Here is a 17,964-nt window from a genome sequence, read left to right as displayed (position 1 = left end):
CATATGGTAGGTCCCTTTTTAGTTTTATAAGGAACTTCTATATGGTTTCCAAGGTGGCTTGGCTAGTTTTTGTTCGCACCAGCAATGCAACACATACAGGGTCCTTTCCCTACCACCTCCTAGCTTCCATTAGTCATTGCTTGTTTTCTCGAAGATTTTCATTCTGACTGGGCTGAAACAGAACCTCAGGGTAGTTTACTTTTTGTTCCTTTGATAGTTAACAATGTTGAATGTGTTTTCATGTGTTTATTGGCCGTTTGCATTTCACTTTTGAGAGCTTGGTATGGTTCATTTACTCACTGAATGTGGAATGATTGTCATATGTTTAGTTTTTGCAATATCTCCTAGCTATTAATCCCTTGTGACATGTATAGTTGACATAAGCTTTGTGTCCCCAATGTGGACTGGTTTTCTTTCCCATCCAGAAACTTTAATTTCACCCAATCCCATCTGTCATCGTATGGAATTATCTCCTGAAATACTGGGGCCATTTTCAGAAAGTCTTAGCAATAGTCATATCCTTTTTCTATTTTAAAATCCTTCTTTCATATGTTACACCCTGATGGCAGTTTCCCCTCCCTCTGCTCCATCTATCCCCCTACCTCCCCTCTCCTTGGTGAACCCCCCTCTATCTCTTCTTGGAAAAGAGCAGATCTGCCAGGGATATCAGCCAAACACAGCATAACAAGCTACAATAAGACCAGGCACATACCATCACATCAAGGCTGGACAAGGCAACCCAGTGGGAGGAAAAGGGTCCCACAGGTAGGCAGAGGAGTCAGAGACATCCCCCTGCTCCCATTGTTAGGATCCAATACCTACATCCTGCAGAGTTTTGCTTGTGTTTTCCGTTAGCAGCTTCAGAGTCCCAGGTCTTACATAAAAATCTTTAAATCATTTATGTTGCACAAAGCAAGAAAGAGGGCTCTAGTTTCATTGTCTCCCTGTGGTTATCCAGAACATTTTTGGAATCTTTGTCTAAAATTAGGTGGTTGCAACTTAGTGGGCTATTTCTAGGTCCTCTGGTTTAGCCCATCTTTGTGTGTTGCTGGCTTTGTAACTCTATAATATAATTTGTTATGCTACCTCCAGAACTATTCTTCCTGTCCGTGGCTCTGTGATGGTTTGAATATGCTTGACCCAGAGAGATGACTCAGTGGTTAAGATACCTCAGCTCACTGGTTACTCTTCCAGAGGTCCTGAGTTCAATTCCCAGCAACCATTCGGTGCCTCACAACCATCTAGAATGTGATTTGATCGCTCCTTCTGGAATGCAGGTATATATACAGATACCGCATTCATACACATAAAATAAATTTTAAAAAATAAATCAAGCCAGTAAACATTTCAGCATGAAGCAGGAGGAGCTCAGAGTTCTACATCCTCATCTGAATGCTGTTAGAAGATTGGTTTCCGTAGAGCTAGGATGAGGGTCTTAAAGCCCACGCCCACAATGACACACTTCCTCCAACAAGGCCACACCTCCTAATAGTGCCACTTCCTGGGCCATCACAGGCTTTTTGGCTTTTCAAGGCCATTTGTGCTTCCAGAAGAATTTTAGAACTGTTTTTCCTTGTTCTGTGAAGAACATCATTGGAACTTTGCTAACTCAGGTGTCATTATGAAGCCAATAACCATGATGATTGTTAATCTTTCTTTTACATTTGATAGCTCATAGGTGAATGAAAAACATAAAAGCAGGACATGACGGCTTCTAAAGTATGGAGATGATTTCATTGTAGACATAAGAGACAAAGCAGGCAGACACTTATGTATGTCCATTCAGTATGTTCATACTGAACATGGTGGGCAGACTAAACCAGACCAGAAGAGGAGAGAGGGTAAAGGGGAACAAGAGAGGAGCTGCCAATCAAGAGAGATAGCCCAGCCCACAAGACCAAGAGACCAGACATAGCCAAAATGGTTGAGTTCTACAGGGATCAGCCTGGTGAGGATGGAGAGTAGAAGGAAGCACAACCCCTGGAAAGGAAGAGGTCAGGGTAGGAGGCAGGGCAAGAAGTGTGGATGGGACTCATCCTGAGTTTGAGACCTAACAATAGGCATATGTGTTACATGTAGCTTTTGCTACCCTGCCTATGCTCTAGGAACAAACTGTGCTACCAGACCCCACCTGGATTCCCTTGAATCCATGGGTAAAAACCAGACATCCACAGTTGTTCAATTTCAACTTGCCTTTTTGGCCCAATTGCCGGGTGTTACTTATCTCCCTTCTGGAGAAGCGTGCCTTTATCAATACTCTTAGCTCAGCACCTCTCCACCTGCACTCAACTTTAGTTGTTCTGTTACATCTAGTCCCAGCTAAACATCCCCAACAACCTGCCTGTAGAAAAGGCCTGTGGTCATTCCATCCTGAGGTCTCACATAACTGGTCACCTTTCCTCCCTCAGAAACATGAGAAACTCTTTTTCTCTCCACTCCTTACTTCTGTCTCTTTCCTGTGGGGACCTGAAAATCCCACCTATCCCTTCCACCTAACAACTGGCCTGTGGCTTCTTTTCTGGTAGATCAGAACCAACTGGGAGCAGGACCATAGCATCAGAGCCACCGCTATAACATGTGTTGGGTTGATTTATTTTGCTTGCATTATTTTGACATTTTCCTTTAATATAACTCCTGTATACTTTACCTGACCCCGATACAGTCTTGAAATCTGTTCTCATTATTGATTTGTTAATGCTCTATTTGATGGGCTTCTCTGTGCAGCAGCTGTGGACTTCACTGTGCACTTGCCCTTCCAAATCAGTCAGTTTAAAAACAGCTGTGCGTTACTTTCCGTGGTCCCCATTAAGCCCTCTCTAAAACAAACTATTCTCTGAAGAGATTTTACTAGAAGCTTTAAAACTGTAGGAGCTTTAATGATCTTATCAAACATTCCCTGGGCATGTAGGTATCCAGAGAATAGATAATTATCTCTAGTCATTGTCCATACTTACTTACCCCAAAGACAGCCTTTATTGGTGAGATCGCATTTCACTTTATCTTTCCTTTCAAAGGTCAAATGCCTCTTGCCCCCTCTCAAAGAGTAGAGTCACCTCCGAGGACATAGTTTTATTTGCATGAGTGGTTTGTGGGGGGTGTGGTATGTGTGGTATCCTTTTGAGATAATGGTTAGACAGAGCATTGTTATTTCTTAAGTAATTAGAATTTTCTATCTTGAAAAGGCTCCCCAAAAGAACTAAGCTTGTCATGCACCCTGGCCCTAAACAGTGACCACCATTTTGAGAGCCCTTTTGACTCTTTCTCTAAGCCAGGGCATTTGTTCATTCTTATCTGCGTGAGGTGAATCTAGGTTCTTGGAAATGCTAGGGAAGAGCTTTGGCACTAAGGTATATACCCCAAACCTCTGTCCCTAAGCACTCTAAAATCTAAAGGAAGGCCTAAATGATTAAGATGTTGGCTGCTAAATAATATTTCTTTAGTTTACCTAACAGAATCTAAGATGGTCCTGAGGTAATGCTAGAACATATAAGGCCTCTCCTTGTTTCATAAATCTATCCCTCTATATAAAGCTAATCAGTTACTGTGATGTTTGATTAAAGAATCACAGGAATTGATGCCTGGAAGTCAAGGTCAATATGTGGTGGTTAGAGGGAAGGAAAACAGAAAAGAGGAGACACATGCTCTGGATGATGAAGCTGACACCTTCATCAGCACACACATCCTGTCCACTTCCTTTCCACTTCCCCTTATTTCCCTATAAAAGTGTTTCCCCACACTTGAGTTCCCTTAGATGTTCTTTTGAGTGGAATATCTCCCTCCTCATCTTCTCAGGTTGCCAGCCCTCCAATAAACCTGGCTTGCTTTCCATCGTGTCTCCAGTCCCAAGCACTGGTTTTTAAGCAGTAAACAGATGGACTTGGTCTGGTAACAACCCCAAAGAAAAGGCTTGGATTCCTCTTTGATGTTTCTATTTCTGGGGAGCTCAGGCTAGCTCTTATTCTTGGGTCTGAAGGAGCTAAGAAAACAAACTCACAAGGCTGGGAATGATTCAGTCTTATCCCTGTTGGGGAGGTTGCAACAGAAGTCATGACTTCACGCAAACAATATGTTACTGATAGTGGGAATGTTGACTGTCTGCCAGAACAGGCTCTGCATGAGTGCCACCTTAGTCATCTATTTCATAAGCATTTATTGATTACCCTATATGGTAACATTACACTGGCCATTAGCAAGGAGCCTATGATTTAGTAGCAAAAAGATAAGTAACTGTAGTAGGGCAAGAGTGGAAAAATGGTATGCCTGAGGTATGGATGTTGGGAGAAAAGAATGGGAGACTGGGAATTAGGATTCTTTGCCTTCCTCTTTCTGTGTAGCTTTCATAAGGTGGTGTGATTAATCTCAGGTCTAGAGACAGGCACCACGGCTCCCCTGGACTGCCAGTCTTGCTCTATGTGTCTCAGTTCAGGCTATGGTCATGTGAGCAGAGATATTCTGAAGATTTCTGTCCATGAAGTATATTTTATTTTATTTATTATTTACCTTAGATTAACACACTTTGTGGGTTTCATTAGTGTATCTTCACATATGTGTCTGCACTATTCTTCAATACACTCCCACATTTTCTCATTCCCTTCTCTCTCTTCCAGCTGGTTCCCTCTCCTTTCTCATTTTCTCTTCTGTTTTCTTTCCTATCGCTTGTATTCAATTAACGTCTTTATTGCCCATCTCCCTTACGATCTCTTTCTCCCATCCAGGCAATCTCCTTTGTAGTTTCAGGAGCTACAAGGACACATGGAAACACAAACTCATAAAAATCTATGTTCTGAGTATGAAAGACAGCATGTGGTGTTTGTATTTCTGACTCTGACCTATTTTGCTTAACACAGTGATTTTCAGTTGCATTGATTGTCCTGCAAATGTCAGTGTTTCTGTTTTCTCTATGGATACTGGAAACCCCATTCTGTGTTACATTTCCTTTCTTTATTACATGTGGGTGGATATTGAGGCTGGGTATATTCCCTGGCTACTAAAAATAGTGTCTTCAGTGTGTTGAGTTGGGAGTGTGTTGAGTATATACCCAAGGGTGGCTTAGATAAGTCTCATGGTAGCCTTATATTCAAAGTTTTCTTGTTGATGATTTGTTTTGTATTGATTTTACATTTTCCTATTTATTTCACCTGTGTAACAATCAGAGGACAACTTGTGGCATTTGGTTTTCCCCTGTGGGTTCTGGGGAACTCTTCTCAGATCATCAGGTTGGGCACCAGTGCTTTTCTTATTAGACCATCTAGTCTGTCCCTAAGCCATCTTATCTGTCCCCATTTTCACTTTCTTTGAGGATCCCTCAGATTCATGCTCTTAGTTCTTAGAGACTCAAATATAATTCAAGACTGAGGAAGCAGCTCTGTGGTCAGTACTTTTCACATCATATTATTCACCCTTTAAAGCATACATCTTCAGGGCTTAGTTTCAGTTGTCAATGTGACATGAACTAGAGTCACCTGTGAAGACGGAGATTCAGTTGAGGAATTGCCCAAATCGGATTGACTCATGGGTATGTCTGTCTGTTGGTCATCATATTGATAGTTAGCTGCTGTAGGAGGGCATAGCCCACTGTGGGTGGTTTTATCCCCTAGGCAGGTAGGTCTGGGCTATATAACAAAGCTAACACAAGTCATGGGGCAAGTCAGAGAGCAAACCAGTCAGCAGCATTTCTTCACGGTTCTCACCTCAGTCCTGCCCTGACTTCCTTCAGTGACAAAGTATGACCCAGAAGTATAAGATGAAATTTCTCCCCAAGTTACTTTAAGTCATGGTGCTTGTCACAGCAACAGAGGACAAACTATGACAACATTCTAGTCATTTTAGCATATGCACGAAATGTAACTACCACCTCTGTCAAATTCCAGCACATTCTTACCATTCTCAAAAGAAGCCTCTTATGCAACCTTGCCTTCTTCCAACTCCAGGAAATCATTATTCAACTTCCTCCCCTCTTCCTCCTTCTTTTATGGATTTGCCTATTCTGAATACTTCATGCAAATGGAATCATAAAATGTGGGGGTTTATTTTCTGGATTATTTTAGTTAGTGTAGTATGTCCAGGTTTAAATCAGGAAGAATGAAGGAGTCCACACCTTAAGAGATATCAAAGAATATAAAAAAAGAGAAGGTAATACCATCCCCTAACCCTTTGCAAGGGTCATGGCTACACCCCCATCCCAAACGACAGATGGGTAAAAGAAAGAAACTCAGGTAACAGCTTGCACTAAGTGTTCAGAGGCCAGGTGACCTGATGCTCTCTTCTGGTCTCCTCAAACACCTATTCTCAGATGCAGATGTATATACATAATTAAAATACAAAATAAATCTTTCTTTTAAACTAATTAGTTAATTTTGAGGCAGGGTTTCTCTGTGTAGCCCTGGCTGTCCTGGAACTCACTATGTAGACCAGGCTGGCTTCAAACTCAGAGATCTGCCTGCCTCTGCCTGCCAAGTGCTGGGATTAAAGGTGTGTACCAGCCACCCCCCCACCACCACCACCAGTCAAGCTCCTTTTCTCAAAAAAAAAAAAAAAAAAAAAAGGAGCACTTAACAAACATATTTAACAAAACTTTATGAGACATGAGAAGGTTTGAAAAATGAAGACTCCAAGACTCTGGAGAACTATGGCCTTCGTTGGGTAAGAGAGTGTCCACCTCCTTTGTAATCTTTTGAAAGCACATTTGGAAGTAACTCCCTCTTTCTTCTGGACATTGATGGTGACTGAGGCCTGAAAATGAGCCAAGAGGATGCAAGGAGCTAGACTGGCAACCGCCGCTGTGAGCCACTTTCTGGAAGAGCCTTCCATCTCGTCTCTGGACATTCCTCAGGTTCATGAGCCAATACACTTACTTATTGATCACTTGTAAAGTTCAGCGTCTTTTCACTAAAATAATCTTAAATTATCCAGGCGCCAAAGCCGGTCTGGAGAGGAAGACATTTTGACCCTTCCGTTTAAACCGAGCCACAGAATTCAAGCACTAACCTTGACCAATGACAACAGCTCCCGGAGTTGTGATTTGTATCACTTGGCGCAAGGACAGCAGAGATGCAGAGGGTCTCCTAGGAAGCAGTTCGTAGAAGTCACCACTGCGTTGCTAATTAAATATTAGTTTAATAAACTTCCAGCCCTACATCCATCTTTTCAAAAATAGAATCTCTATTTTAATGGTCTTTGGGTAGATTGGGCAAAGACCAAACTGACCTGCACTGTCAGGAAATCTCTCCTGAGGGTTTCTGAATGAAGCGCAGAGTACTGGCCAAACTCCACTTCCTGTCTCCTTTGGCTCACACAGACTGTTCAGACTAGTTTGTTTTCAGAAACCTCAAGGTGTATCAGTTAACCGGCTGTCCTGAATGCGGCTTGGCAGGTTTGTGTACGAACACTGAATGAATTATAAAGAGGAAAAAAAAGAGCAAAGGCAAGTGGGGGTGTGGAGAGAAGTGATTGCCGTGCGAAGCGATTCAACATGGCCCAGGTGAATCTCACCCACGTTTGCAAAGCCCCGGAACGGGAGGGCCACTCAACACATACTTGATTTTGTTGTTCTTAAAAAGAGGACTCTTCCGCTTGCAGAATCCGAATGCCTGAACGTTCCCACCAAAACTATTCTGTGGGTCTTTCTCGGCCCATTTCTCACAAAGATTTAGTAACAAGGGCTAGGTGTCACGTTCTCAGGACTTTCCTTTTAGACAGCATTGAGCCGGAGGCTCAGAGGTTCTCTTCGCTGCTTACCTGGGCTCTGTGAGAAATCCTAGGAAAATATGTGAACTCGCCAGGCAGGTCTGATCCAGACCCCCCACAAAAGCTCATGCTCCTTGCAGTGTGTGGCTAGCTAGCTCACAGCCCATCAGGGGGGCGTGGAGTGTTTACAATTCGCTCAATTATGAATGAAGCAGAAGGGCATTTCTCTTGTTACTGCCTCCCAATTTTACTGAATGACATTCACCTTAGGGAGTTTGGTAGCTTTGTCAGGACTATATGCCGGGACCACCACAGCTGGCCAGACAGACAGAGACAGAGACAGAGACAGAGACAGAGACAGAGACAGAGACAGAGACAGAGACAGAGACAGAGACAGAGACAGAGAGGCAGCCTCCAGCACAATGGACGCTGTGAGATCAACAGACACCAGTTACCCTGAGCTGTATGACCACCGCTCCTCACAGTCAGCTCTTGTCTTTGTGGTTTAAGTGAACGGGAGGCTGTTTCTCAAATCACCTGTTTATCTTGTGTTCGACTTCACTCTCAGCTCTAGGATTCTTTTAGAAAGGGCTTCTGTGGCCATACTGGCTAAAACAGGTTTGCCTCTTGTTTCCAATTTAATGTAATGTTTTATGTTTCTGGATTTTTTTTTTTTTTTTTTTTTTTTTTTTGCTGGCATGTGTGTTTGTGCATCATGTCTGAGTAGCGCCTGTCAACACCAAAGGCGGCCTTAGATACCGTGGAACTGGCATTACAGATGGCTGTGTTTCAGCTGCCGTTCAGATCCTGAGAACTGAACCCAGGTCCTCTGCAAGAGCAGCAGATGCTCTTAACTGCTGAGCCGTTTTTCCAGCCCCACAAGTTTGGATGTTAGATGTCCCTCTTCTGTGTTGAAAGCTTGGTCGCTGAGATGGTTGGTTTTCATTGTCAACTTGACTGGATTTGGACTCACTTGGGAGACACTTCTGGACTTGTTTGTCTCCAGGGAGCTATAACTGAGAAGGGAAGGATTACCGAGTGTGGACACTGTCTCTCACACTGGGATTCCAGAAAGAAGCAAGACAATACCGGAGACAGAAAGCCTCAGACTAGCATGCCTCTCTTTGTTGGCTCCTGCCTGTGGGCACAATGCTAACAGTCACTTCCCATCTTCATACCCTCCATGATATAGACTGTATGCCCTTTTACCTTTTATCCTTCCTTCCTTGAGACACTTTTGCCAGATATTTTGCCCCTGGCAACAAGAAAAATAATGAATTCATTCCTCAATGAATCAAGACTGGGAAGTGGGGACTGGAGAGATGGCTCAGTGGTTAAAAGCACTGGCTAGTCCTCCGGAGGTCCTGAGTTCAATTCTAGCAACCACACACATGGTGACTCACAGCTATCTATAATGGGATCTGATGCCCTCTTCTGGTGTGTCTGGAGACAGCAACAGTGTGCTCATATACATAAGCTAAATAAATCCTTAAAAAGAAAATAGTGAGAAATGATTGGATCGGAGTGTTCTGACCTCACCATGGGATAAACTCACTGCTGGATTTGCAGCTTGAAAGGTTTGTGGGGGACAGGGCTGTTTGCATTGTCCTGTCGCCATGTGATGACAAGCTTTACTCTACCACAGAGTGCAGTGACATTCTGCCTCACGGTAAACCTACAAACAATGAAGTCAAGACCATGGACTAGTCAGGTGTGGTGGCACATGTCTTTAATCCTAGCACTCTGTGAGTTTAAGGCCAGCCTGGTCTACAAAGTGAGTCCAGGATAGCCAGGGCTACCGAAGAGAAACCCTGTCTGAAAAACAAAACAAGGCAAATGAGAGAGAGAGAGAGAGACAGAGACAGAGACAGAGACAGAGACGGAGAGAGAGACAGAGAGAGAGACAGAGATCCGGACCATGGACTAAAACCAGGAGCAAAATAAATCTTCCCTCCTTTAAGTTGATTTTCTCAAGTATTTGCTCCCAGGACAGAAATAGCAGTGTGGCTTTATTCTACATTTCTCTTTCTTGCTTTATTTTATTTAAAATTTAATCATTGCTGTATTGTTTTATGTGTATGTGTGTTTTGTGCATGAATGTTTGTGCACCGTGTACCTTCCTGTCAGAGAAGGCATTGGAACTGGAGTTAGGAGAGTTGGGAGCCCCTGTGTAGGTCCTGAAAAATCAAACTGGAGTCCTCTGGAAGAGCAGCCAGTGCTCTTAACAGCTGAGCCATCTCTCCGACCCTCCTGCTTCTTCTTTCTTTCTTAATAGTGCTATTACCACTTGGCACACTTGCACTCGTGTTGTTGATTTTGTTTTGTTTTCTTCTGAGACAGGGTTTCTCTGTACCGTCCCGGAACTCCCTTTGTAGACCAGGCTGGAGGCTGACCTCGAACTCAGAAATCTTCCTGCCTCTGCCTTCCAAGTGCATAGGCTGGTGACCAGGACTTTAACAAATGGGCTTTTTAGGGAAATATTTAAAAATGAACCTAAAACAGAAGCCCAAGGCGCTGCTGGGTTTCCGAAGAAAAAGACTGGCCAGAAAGGGTTCTAAAAATGTCAGACAAGAAGGTAACTGGGGAAAAAAAATCAATGTATCCCAATGTGTTTGTTTTTACAAGAGAAGGAGCTCTGGGCATTTGTAAAGGCAAGATAAAGCAGGAAGATAAATAGTCCGGTATGTACATGCATAGGTGGGCCCGAGAAGGAGAGTCATCCACAACCTGTTCAAATTGCTTCATTTCCATAATACTAGGGCCCCTTCTTTTAAAGTAGTCACATAGAATGAACTACAGCCACTGTTTGATTGGTAGACGCCATCAGCTATCGTGCACTCTGCTAAGGCAGCCCTGTGGAAGTTCTGTCTTCTGGAAGTTGCCCAAAAGCCAATTGCTCTGCCCTTTGGCACATTCTGCTTTCTCCTTCTTTGCCTCTGGCTACTAAGCAGGCCAGGGCTGAAACAATGTTTCAGCATGGAAGGTGGGTTTTGGCGGGGTGAGGCCACCCACTACTCGGGATTTCCAGCTTCCACACGATAAGGGCAGTAAACCCTTTGTGTTTGGGACACCCTTGTTTGGATGGCTATTCTGCATAGATGAACTTAATGTTAGTCCCATGGAGCTGTGGGCTTGGTGGTGGGAGCTTAAAGGACTGATTCTGTGTCGGTTTGTGAAGTAAAATGGGATTCAAAGAATGAGAGGAAAGACTAGGGAAGGACTGCAGAGGTGTGGAGAGAGGGAGGCTTGAAAGAGCTGTGCAGGTAAGTTAACCCATTGGTCTCAGGCCTGGATAGTCTCTGGTCTCCATTCAAATCTCCATTCTGGTCCACCTAGGTCTGGCTTCCAGAGCCGACTCGGGTGCACTTTTCAATCAGATTCCCTTCTCCTCCAGTTCTGCCTGGTTTAGTAAACCTGAGGCACCAGCGAGAGAGTGAGAGTGGGCAGACGGAATCCTTACCTGCTTGGCAGTTACTGCACAGCCCTTCTGAATTCCTGCAGCCGCAGCCATGGCTGGGTTCTGGCATGCCTCCAAGGTTCCCGTGGGTGAAGGGATGGACTCTTGTTGGGTTTCCAACAGCAGGACCGCACCTTCCTAAATCTTCCCATCGCTGAGACTCCTTAGTCCCCACAAAGTGACTCATCTGTTTCCTGTTGGGCCCTGTTGGGGTGTATGTTTTGTGGTATTAGAACGTCTGTGGACCTAAGTATATTGGTATTTTAATTATGATTAATGTAACTATGCTTTGATAGCACTAATTCCATTTTGAGCTTTTCCGTATAACCCACGCTGTAAGAGAGCCAAGGGCTGTCCAAGAGTCACCTTAAGAAACAAGAACCGATACACAAATAGGAGAGTTGGTATCTGGAACTTTTTTCCTAACGAAGGTTGACATCTGGAAGTTAAGATAAAACACCTCCTGAAGACTATAAATACCAGGGCCCTCAGACTGCCATTTAAGATACAACTCACTCTTCAACAACTTCTTGCACAGAGGCTCAAAATGTTTGGCTCATTACTGGTGTTCTGTACTTAGATGCTTTTTTATTTTTACAGCATTGGTGATTGAACTCAGGGCCAAGCCTATGGCTGGCTTGGCAAGCACTGTGCTCTATCCTAAATACTAACTTGCATTATACACGTGTGTGCATGGGGGGCGGTGTTGTCTTGAGGCAGGAGCCTGCTATGCAGCTCAGGCTGGCTTTGAACTCATGATTTTCTTGCCCCAGCCTCCCAAGGTCACAGAGAGGATACCACCAAATTCTTCCACTAATTTTAAAATTCATACTTCGTTTTTGCTTATTCTGCTTTTGTGTCTCTTGTAATAAAGTGGTTAACTGAGAAACTGTCTTTTTCATTTGAGTAGGGACTCTTAGCCAGTTAAAATTGTTAACAACTACCAAGGAACTGAACCACTCTGTCTGGTCTGGCATGGTAACCCCTGGCAAGTGCAAGTCCTGAGACTGCTGACCGTGGTCCATGATAAAACCAACGATCCTCATGCTGTGACTCTCACAGCTGTATCATGCCCGTGTGGAAGAGAAGATTGAATTAGAAGTCAGTTAGCTGTATACACCATGAACAGCCAAGCCAGTGACCAAATTAGCAGTAAGCATTGAAATAATAACCCAGAAAATTTAAGTAATAATAGAGGAAGAAGGGATAAGACAGAAGTCAAGATAGTGGGGAGGCTATTTTCCTGGAGGCTCTAACTAGGGTCAAAGGTTGTGGTATAGGAAGCACCTTCAAGCTAACACTTATGAGCATCTAAGAGAGTGGGGCACTTAGATGAGCCCAGAACTGTTTGGACAGCATCTGAGGCCAGTTAGGGCTTCTAAATATCCCCAGAAGATTTACAATAAATAGGAGACATTGCCTGGGAAGATTAGACAAAACAGCACCACCACCCCCTGGAGGACTATTACTTGAATTAAGAAGGCAGATCATAAATATATACATTTTAATTGACGTTGATCAAAATGCCAACTGATGTTCAGAGAAAGAAGCTGAAAGAAAGAAGGACGAGCTGTCCCGTCCTTTGGAAATTGGTGAAGGAGGGAGGGCTTGGCCCAGCCTTTGTGAAAGAAAGCCTTTAAGCCTGACAGAGCTGAAGGTGGTTTAGGCAGGGCAGGAAGGCTGAGTAAGTCTATGGGACCAGGCATGCCTAAGGAGTGTTTGGAGTGAACTGGATTAACGAGAGTTCATGGAAGGAAAAATCAAAACAAAAACAAAAACAAACCCAAAACCATGGAGAGTACAGCAGGAGCATCCAAGACAATCTCTAGAATCAGTGAACGATTTACTGGATGGACCCATAAGACTCAGACAGTTGTTCAATTGTGGGTATGAACAAAAAAAAATGCAGAAGAAAATGAGCAAATGGAGAAGATGCATGGAGAGACATCTGGATGAGGCAGTGCAAGCTTCTAAGCTTCTTGGAAGTTTAATTCTTTCTGCAGCAAAAGATAACAGCACAGTATGGTGTCATTTAGCAAAGCAGAATCAATGCCCAAGGGTTTTACAGAAAGATGTTACCATAAACATCTTTTTCCTAACAGTGTACAAATTCTAGACCCCAGGAATGAAAGGTATTTGGTATAAAAATACTGTATGCCTAGTTTAAACTTACTGAAAAGCTCTTACCAGTTCAGAAATGGTGGGGACTCTCTCCCACAACACACGTTGTCAGAGCTAGCCAAGGGTCAACCTTTGTGGCAGGCCTCTCTTGGCTAGCATCTCAAGTGTGCTGTATTCTGCACAAGGAAATATGAAGACTTTATTCTGGAGGCCATTAGACACAATCTTAAGGGCATTGACCTGGACACTAGAAAGACTCATGGAGATTGAAACAGGTTCATCTGGAAGCGATATGTAGGGTGTAGGAGCAGAAATTATTGGAATTACTGGAGGAAGGGACTTGGGGATATTGCTTGAAAGAGCACCTTGGCATTCTCAGGGGCCTCAGTACCAAACCCGACACTGAAAGCAAACAAAATGGGGAGCGACTAGGGGGTCCAAAGAGATGCATAAATGGAGCCTGGGGGAGAGAGGTTAAAGTAAGGGCAGTCGCTCATACTTTGCAAGTCTCAGGTCATAGAGGACTTAAGAGGTGACTAGCTCTGGAAAGCAGCCAGGCTCTAAAGCAGAAACTGTAGAGAACTGAAAGAAGGACTCCACTTGCCAGACGGAGGACTGAAGGCTGCCCACACAGAAGACTGTATGCTAATCATCCATCCCATGGGATGTATTCATGATATCCCTTTATATTCATGATACCAGGAACTCAAGCTTACACAGCACACTGCAACTCGAGAGAAGTGTTATTTGTACATTCTTGGAGCAATGAGGCAGCTTGACAAGTGCACAGAGCTTAGAATGCAGGGGCCAGACCTGAATTCAAATAGTCTTTATTTGAAATTTTTAACTGCGGCACTTGTTCCAGACACTCCCTTGACGGTGGGTCCGCTGAAGGTCCACCCCTTACACCGCTTAAGCTTTGTGATGGATTGTTCCAGACATTACATCTGTTCTCCCTACAGGCTCTGTCAGCTGAGTTGGCTGTTAGGTCTCTCCTGGGTTGAGGCAAAAAAACCTAGGCTTTCATCTTAAAGGGCGTAAAACAGTTTATTCTGAAGCAATTTTGAGTATTGATGGCCCATGAATATAGATTTGGGTTACCTTAAATGTTATGTTCCGACATGGAAGAAACCGCTTCCATAAAGCTTTACAGTTTTACAGAGCAAAGAAAGTCATAAATCAAGGCAAGTTTAACTAAATACACTGGTGGGTACATCGTAGAAGTAGGTACCTCAAGATTGGCAAAGCTTCTCTCTAGGCCTAAGATGTTATATGATGACATTCTTATCTTTATGGTTTTTGGAAGCTCGTCTGCTAGGTCAATAGATTCTAAAAGGGTTTTTGTTCTGTTTGTTTTTTTTTTTTTAACTATTAGTCATAAGATGTTAGTTCCAACAGTACTGGCTGTTACAGAGGATTAGATCTAGCCCGAGATGACCATCAGAGGACACATGGGGGTTTACTCCTTGGTATTTTACCTTTGTCCCGACTCCGTTCTATGAATACTAATGGGCATCATGTCAGGCATAGGACAGTTGTTTCTCAAAGGGCAGCAGCACTGAAAATTGCATATACTCAGGTTTTGTTTTTATTCATGACTTACCAGAGCTCCTGTATGAAACATACAATGTGAATTTCCAAAGGTGCAGAATAGAATTATGACAGCCAGGAAAGTGGGGGTGGTGTGGGGTGGGATGCACTGTGCTCCGGGAATTCAGAGTGAGTGGTGGTCCAGACAATGAGCTCACTGTCTGTCTTGTCACTGCCGGGTCCCCTGTGAACACCATAGGGGCAGGCATTGAGCAGCTGTCCATAAATGTTGGTTAAATTAATGAACATGGGGATCTCGGACTTCACCCTGTGCCTCCGGCTGGTGGGCTAAAGTAGCAGGTGCCAGCTCTCAGCTCCAGTTCCCATGGCATCGGCCAAGGTCATGGTTTCTCTTCCCGCTCAGAGTATCGGGGGTCACTAGTGATGGATCTTTTTCAAGTTTTCATTTGTGAATAGTTTTCTTTTCTTCCAAATCATTTTTTTTAATCTTCGTGTTGGTTTGCTTCTCTTCTCGGTTTAACTTTCCCTAAGTATTTTGTTGATTCTTGGAAACTGGTTTATATGTTTCAGCATGTGTTCTCGTGCTGGGAGACAGAACAGGTATATGGAAGCCTTCTGGACCCGTGGGCTGTTTTATTGGGGGAAAATTCCAGGCCTGTGTCTTAGTTAGGGTTACTATTGCTATGATGACACACCACAACCAAAAATTAGTTGGAGAGGAAAGGGTTTATTTGGCGTATACTTCCACACCACAGTCAATCATTGAAGGAAGTCAGGACAGGGACCTCAAGTAGGGCAGAAAGCTAGAGGTAGGAGCTGATGGTCTGGACCCATGGAGGAGAGCTGCTTCCTGGCTTGTTCCTCATGGCTTTCTCAGCCTACTTTTTTTTAAAAAAATAGATCTCAGGACCACCAACCCAGGGGTGGCCCCACCCACAGTGGGCTGGACCCTCCCAAACCAATCACTACTTTTAAAAGTGCCTTAGAGGCTTGTCCCTGTCATGCAGACATTTTCTCCCTCCTCACTGATGACCCTGGCTTCTGTCAACATAAAACTGGTCAGGGCAGTTCATATTCTTAGGTTCTTCAGAGATCAGCCAGGAGCCATATTGGAGATCTCATTAGCCATAATGGGGACTGTCCTTTTGTAAACACAAACATACCCTCCACCGGGCCTGGAGTCTTCTAGTCCAGACCTCTCTCTAAGCCTCACCAAGGATAAATCTCTAGCTTCTGCCAAGGTTGGAAATGTTAGCACCTGATGAACACCAACTTGATTGAGGAACTGGTGTCTCCCGTCCTCCGAAGACATTTTCCACTCATTCTTTGCACCCTCCCTTCTGTTTCAGACTCTCTAATATCTAACTGATAATGGCTGTCCTATTCCCCTAAATTAAGAGTAAACCTATTCATAATCCTGCCTCTGCAGTATCTTTTTAAATGCTCTGTGTTTTTTTTTAAGATTGTTATTTATTTTATCTGTGTGAGTACACTGTCCTCAGACACACCAGTAGGGGGTATTGCATCCAATTACAGATGCTTGTGAGCCACCATGTGGTTGCTGGGAATCGAACTCAGGACATCTGGAAGAGCAGTCAGTGCTTTTAACCGCTGAGCCATCTCTCTAGCCCCCATACTCTGCACTTTAAAATAAAATTCTTTGCTCATTGTAACTGCAGGTGCTGTATCTGGTTTTATTCATAGGGTATAAGCAATTCTGTGTCTTTTACAAGGTGGTGCATGGTTTTCATATTTATTTGTATTAGCTCTAATCTCCTTTTGGTAAGGGAGAGCCCAATTGCTATGTTAATGATCAGTTAAGGACTAATGACCCTTTATGAGGAAGGCAGCTCAATGGAGTAGAGTATCATTGTCCTTTTCCACCCCACCCCCAATAATCCAGCAGTTAATCATGATTATGTAAGTACATGGGGGCGGGGTCAGATTACATCATAGGCCACGCCCCGCAGACCTTGAGCATACTAATCTTCCTTCAGCTAAACTGTCTGGGTTAACAATGAAAAATAAACTCTAAAACCACAGACTGTACCAAGCTTCGGAGTCTGAAGATTGGTACCAAAAATGCTTAAGATATAGTCGCAAAGGAAGCAGTGTTGATGTAGAGACGGGGAGGAGCACAGTTAAACTTCATTAAGACACAGTCAGAAGCTGTAGTTGGGGCTTGTTGCAGGCAGAAGGGCCTGTGCCAATGAATTATTCAAGGGGAAAGGAGCTGAAGGAGGGAGTCCTCTCTTTGCTTGGCAAGGGTTCAGACACAGTTCACATGTTCTCCCCAGGTAACAGGCTAACAAGGAGTCCCAAAGAAGCTCCTCTGTTACCTGGGTACCTGTGAGTGTTAAAAGGCCTTGGCATGAGTTCTCCTGTTACAGCCAAAAGCCTGCTTAGTAATTTGGGGAAAAGAATATTAGGAATGTAATCTTCAATTTACAAGTTACTAATAAATGGGCTCATGGAAAGTTTGACGTACCTATGGGATGTCTCTTTGATGATCTAATGCAAAATGGTAAGCCACCTCAGTGAAAGTTTTATTCATTTTGTGCTGTGTAATACGGTACAAATGCACTACCTCTCCATTTACATAGAGAAAAACAAGGCCGTCTCCAGTAATCTAGTAGTTTGAGTCTGAGTCTTAGTATTTTCTTGTGTTCTCAACATGAACACTCTCCTTCTCTCTCTCTCTCTCTCTCCTTCTCTCTCTCTCTCTCTCCTTCTCTCTCTCTCTCTCTCTCTCTCTCTGTGTGTCTGTATTTGTGTGTGTGTTAATAAAAATAAAGAATAAATAAAAAATAATAAGAAAAATGATAAACCTCATGACACTATAAGACAAGGTCCCTCCAAAGACGCCACTGAATTCCATTTCTGTTGTCTGTCTGCGGCTGGACACACAGCCTGCCCTTAAGAGAGGGTCATTTCTCTAGTGAAACTCCCTTGGAGAACCTTAGTTTTCATTTGAATTGGCTGTCCATTAGAGGGAATCTCTTTTCTTAAGATGTAATTTTCTTTCCACTTCCCATCATTATTTGGAATTTTCATAACACATTTCACAGCATGTTATTATAGACCATTTAGGGAGAATCTGTCATTTTTTTTTCACAGGTTAGTTTTGTCTTCTCAATTAATTAACTTGA

The 17,964-nt window shown here is 43.5% G+C and overlaps 1 protein-coding gene across 3 annotated transcripts in view; it reads left to right on the top strand.

The window, feature by feature from the left end:
• The window catches only part of C17h10orf67 (similar to human chromosome 10 open reading frame 67), a 170,722-nt gene that overhangs the window by 34,919 nt on the left and 117,839 nt on the right, over window positions 1–17,964 (top strand). The window contains exon 1 of one of the 3 annotated variants that reach the window (XM_087591514.1): window positions 10,672–10,949. The exons of 1 other annotated variant lie outside the window; for it this stretch is intronic. The gene's annotated coding sequence lies outside the window, so the exon portion shown is untranslated. Of the gene's footprint in view, window positions 1–10,671; window positions 10,950–17,964 lie in introns of those variants that run through there. One more of the 3 variants, XM_087591516.1, reaches the window with a different exon arrangement.

This window comes from Rattus norvegicus, chromosome 17 (assembly GCF_021556685.1).
Source record: "Rattus norvegicus strain SHRSP/BbbUtx chromosome 17, alternate assembly SHRSP_T2T, whole genome shotgun sequence".
Taxonomy (NCBI): Eukaryota; Metazoa; Chordata; class Mammalia; order Rodentia; family Muridae; genus Rattus; species Rattus norvegicus.
Note: the sequence above shows the minus strand (reverse complement) of the source record. Positions and strands in the feature narration are given on the sequence as shown.